This window comes from Dasypus novemcinctus, chromosome 2 (genome assembly GCF_030445035.2).
Source record: "Dasypus novemcinctus isolate mDasNov1 chromosome 2, mDasNov1.1.hap2, whole genome shotgun sequence".
NCBI classification, from domain to species: domain Eukaryota; kingdom Metazoa; phylum Chordata; class Mammalia; order Cingulata; family Dasypodidae; genus Dasypus; species Dasypus novemcinctus.
Window position 1 is genome coordinate 91998503 of NC_080674.1, and position 5204 is coordinate 92003706.

The 5204-nt window shown below is 43.3% G+C and overlaps 1 pseudogene; it reads right to left on the reverse strand.

Annotated features, from left to right (window-relative positions):
* Positions 1-618: 618 nt before the first annotated feature.
* On the reverse strand, positions 619-4699 carry LOC139439983 (uncharacterized; annotated as a pseudogene).
* Between the last annotated feature and the right edge of the window lie 505 nt (positions 4700-5204).

Consider the following 5204-nt stretch of genomic DNA (forward strand, 5'->3'; position numbering starts at 1 on the left):
GATGTTGCCTGTCCAAAGACAACCTGGGAAATTCTCTCTCAATGTTGGAATCACTTCCCTTTTTAAAGCTTTCAACTGGTTGGGTTAAGCATCACTCATTGCTGATGGCAATCTCCCTGACTGATGTAATTATAACCCGCTATCTATGATTTACCACTGCAGTAAAGTCAATGGTGACTAAAGTCCATAAATGCCCTTGTATTACAGTTAGCCCTGTGCTTGCTTGACCAAATAATTGGGCACAATTACCTGGCTGAGTTGACACAATAGCCTAACAACCATAGTCCACCCCTTGTCATCTCAGCAACCATACACATTACTTTAAACCATACTTAGTTTCTAAGTAAAAACAATAGCAGACTTGCATATTATATATATTTCTGCCTAACTATGTTCAACTCTCTTGGGTACAACTGGAAAGACATTAATTCCATACAGAATAAGGTGAAAGTTCTTGGATAATATTCACTCTCAAACTTGACATCTTCAAATATTATGACATGAAATAGATATAACTTGTTGTATGATATGGGGAAAGTTTGGGAAGAAGACAAAGAACTTCATTTTGTGTATATATACCATCATCATCATAATGAAACAAGGAAGAAAGATTCATGATCATATTAGTCCTCATTTCTGTAACTGGTCACATGGTCAAAGTTCATATTTATCACTACCTTCTTCCACTACCAATTCCATGTTTCTATTACCCTCAGCAAGCACTTCAGCTGGCTGTGGTTCTTTGCCTTGTGGGGTAACCCAAACTTTCATTCCTGAAGATTCTGGGCCATTGTTAGTCCTGCTTGGTTTGGGTCATTGCAATTTTTCATTTACTTTAATCATAGGACATGGCAGTACTAAGAGATGCCCTAGAGGACTTTCTGTGTTACAGGTAAACTCTTCTTTACCCCCATTATGTAGATGCAGTCCTATTTCCCCTTGATAGTCAGGATCAATCATCCCAGCCAGAGAAGTATTTCCCTTCTTTGACTGTTGATTCAGAGGTAAAAGGAGCCCAAAGTGGCCAGGTGGCAGTTTAAAATCTAGTTCAATGAAATCATTGTTGTGTTCCCTGGTGACAGCACTCTTCCTTTTGGGTCTCAAACCTGTAGACCAGAAGAGTTTGAGGATGCAGGGAGAGGAAGCAAAAATTTTCCTAGTGTGTCACTAGGGGTAATAGTGAGTGGTGCCACTCCCATTTCTACACCTTGATTCCTGGACCCATGGATCCTGGTTATGAGAGAAACAGCACCATAGAGTGGAAACTGATTTAGAGCATACATAGCCTCCTGGAGAACAGTGCCCCAACCCTGCAAAGTATTGCTGCCTAGTTGGCACAGTAATTGAGTCTTCAAAAAGCCCTTCCACTGCTCTATCAATCCAGCTGCTTCAGGGTAATCGGGAACATGGTAATACCAGTGAATTCCATTGGCATGTGCCCATTCCCACACATCATTTGCTGTGAAATGGGTTCCTTGATCAGAAGCAATGCTGGGTGGAATGCCATGGTAGTAGATAAGACATTCTGTAAGTCCATGGATGGTAGTTTTGGAAAAAGCATTGTGTACAGGAAATGCAAGCCTGTACCAAACTATGTGTTTATTCTAGTTAAAACAAATCACTGCCCCTTCCATGGTGAAAGTGGTCCAGTGTAGTCAACCTGCCACCACGTAACAGGCTGGTCAGCTTGAAGACTGGGCCATATCAGGAGCTGAGTGTGGGTCTCTGCTGCTGGCAGATGGGGCACTCATCAGTGGCTGTAGTCAAGTCAGCCTTGGTAAGGGGAAGTCCATGTTGCTGAGCCCATGCATAACCCCCATTCCTACCTCCATGGCCACTTTGTTCATGAGTGCACTGGGCAATGACTGGAGTGGCTGGGGAAAGAGGCTGAGCATTAGCCACAAAGCAGGTCATCTTATCCACTTGATTATTAAAATCTTCCTCTGCTGAAGTTACTCTCTTGTGAGCATTCATGTTGGACACAAAAATTTTCATGTCTTTTGCCCACTCAGAAAGGTTAATCCGCATACCTCTACCCCAGATCTCTCTGTCAACAATTTTCCAATCATGTTCCTTCCAAGTCCCTGACCATCCAGCCAAACCATTAGCAACAGCTCATTAATCAGTGTACAAACGGACCTCTGGCCATTTCTTTTTCCAAGGAAAATGAACAATCTGCTGCACTACTCAAAGTTCTGCCCACTGGGAGGGTTTGCCTTCACCACTGTCTTTCGGTGCTGCAGCAGTCCACTTTTGGGTGGTACCTGCATATTGTGCAGAACCATCTGTAAACCAGGCTTGCGTTTTCTCTTCTTCAGCCAACTGATTATAAGGGACTCCCTAAGAGGCCAAAGCTGTGGGCTGGGAAAGAGAAGGTACCATGGTAGGGGGCTACTTATGTAAATTACTCATGCCTTCAGAACCCACTCCAGACCTATGTTGTATATACCACTTCCATTTTATTATGGAGTGCTGCTGTGCATGCCCAGTTTTATGGTTTGGTGGGTCAGACAATACCCAGCTCATGATAGGCAATGCAGGTCTCATAGTAACTTGATGGCCCATGGTTAAGCATTCAGTCCTTATTAAGGCCCAGTAGCAGGCCAAAAGCTGTTTCTCAAAAGGGGAGTAGTTATCTGCAGAGGATGGCAGGGCTTTGCTCCAAAATCCTAAGGGTCTGCATTGTGATTCTCCTATAGGGGCTTGCCAAAGGCTCTAGACAGCATCTCTATTTGCCACAGAAACTTCGAGAACCATTGGATCTGATGGATCATATGGCCCAAGTGGTTGTGCAGCATGCACAGCAGCCTGGACCTGATGCAAAACCTCTTCTTATTCCAGTCCCTAATCAAAACTAGTAGCTTTTCTGGTCACCAGGTAAATGGGCCAGTGTAGCACAACCAAATGAGGAATGTGTTGTCTCCAAAATCCAAAGAGACCAACTAAGTGTTGTGCCTCTTTTTTGGTTATAGGAGGAGCCAGATGCAACAGCTTATCCTTCACTTTAGAAGGAATATCTTGACATGCCCCACAACATCAGACATCTAGAAATTTCACTGAGGTGGAAGGATCTTGTATTTTAGTTGGATTTATTTCCCATTCTCTCTCACGCAAATGCCTAATAAGTCTAGAGTCTTTGCTACTTCTTGCTCATTAGGTTCTATCAACATGATGTCATTAATATAATGGGCTTGTGTCATGTCTTGTGGGAGAGAGAGATGATCAAGATCCCTGCAAACAATATTATGACATAGGGCTGGAGAGTTCATATACTCCTGAGGCAGGAGTGAAGGTATACTGTTGACACTGCCAGCTGAAAGCAAACTGTTTCTTTACTAATATCAATTGAGAAAAAAGCATTTGCCAAGTCAACAGCTGCATACCAGGTACCAGGGGACGTGTTGATTTGCTCAAGCAATGATACCACATCTGGGACAGCAGCTGTAATTGGAGTCACCACCTGGTTAAGTTTGTGATAATCTTCTGTCATCCTCCAAGATTCATCTGTTTTCTGCTCAGGCCAAATAGGAGAGTTGAATGGGGATGTGGTGGGAATCACCACCCTTGCATCCTTCAAATCTTTGATGGTGCACTAATTTCTGCAATTCCTCCAGGAATCTGGTATTGCTTTTGGTTTACTATTTTGCTAGGTAGAGGCAGTTCTAGTGGCTTCCACTTGGCCCTTCCAACCATTATAGCCCTCATTCCACCAGCCAGGGATCCAATGTGGGGATTCTGCCAATTACTGAGTATGTCTATTCCAATTATGCATTCTGGAACTGGGAAAATAAGCATAGAATGGGTCCAGCAGCCCACTGGACCAACTGTGAGATGGACCTGAGTGAAAACTCCATTAATCACCTGACCTGCATAAGCCCCTACTCTGACTGGTGGACTACGTGACATTTTGGATCTCCTGGAATCAATGTCACTTATGAGCCAGTATCTAATAATCCCTGAAATGTCTGATCATTTCCTTTTCCCTAAAGCACAGTTACTCTGGTAAAAGAGCATAGATCTCGTTGGGGAAAGGTGGGAGGAAGATTAAGAGTATAAATTTTGGGCAGTTTAACAGTATCCTTCCCCAAGGAGACCTGGCCTCCTCCTCATTCAAGCAACTCTGGGTCTGTAAACTGTCTCAATTCTGGCAAATAATTAAGGGGCCGTGATTCTCTGCATATGTAATTTGATTTAGGGTTTCATTCACTTGACCCAGAACCCTTCTGTTTATACAGATCCCAAATAAATTTAGTAGACTGCCCTTCTATTTGACTGTTGGTACCCATGACGTTATAGGCACTGCCATAACTCTACACTACTCAGACTATTTTGAATGTTTTTTTGAATCTGCCTTTTATTGCCCACCTTGACTTTGGTGATTAACTGCCCATAATTGACTTTTAGCAGATGGATATCCAATCATCCCCATAATGGCTAGGGATTCTAATTCCATCACAGCCCTCCCTACAGTAATATCTGGACTACCGAGAAGAGCAACCACAGAGCTCTTCAGGGAAGATTGAGTTAGTCTTACACATTTATTCCTCACAGTCCTGGTTAAAGGTGTGTCCTCTGGACATTCCTGGGGTGAGTGGGCAACTCTCAAAGGGTAAATCCATTCTAGCTTTTCAATCTTAAGCCTTTGAATTCCCTCTTCTACTGTGTACCAGGGCAAATCAGGCATTTCAACCTCAGACATGCTAGGCCATCTTTTGGCCCATGTTTTAATCAGCCATCCAAACAAACTGTGAGCCCTTTCTAACTCCTTGGGCTACAGTGTTGAATCCAGAATCTCTGCTTAGTTGGCCCATATCAATAAATTCAGCCTAATCCAACTTTATATTCTTTCCACCATTATCCCATATGCTTAGGATTCATTCCCATACATATTCCCCTGATTTCTGTCTATATAAATTGGAAAACTCAGTTCACTCTGTGTATACCTTACTTCCTCATGAGTCACACTTTGTATTTCACCTTTGGGGGCTTGTTGTGATTTTAGTCTAGTAATAGGTCTCAAAGACAAGAGAGGTGGTGGGTTGGGTAAGGAGAAGGATTAGAAATGCCTTGCAAGCTACCGACTTCAGGGCATTCTCGTGCATTTTCTTGTGGTGAAACAGGATTAATCTCTTCAGGCAGGGGTTGGAAGGCAGTTTCCTCAGGGCAGACTGTAGGCTTGGCAGAGCAAGCTGGAGTTTGGCTGG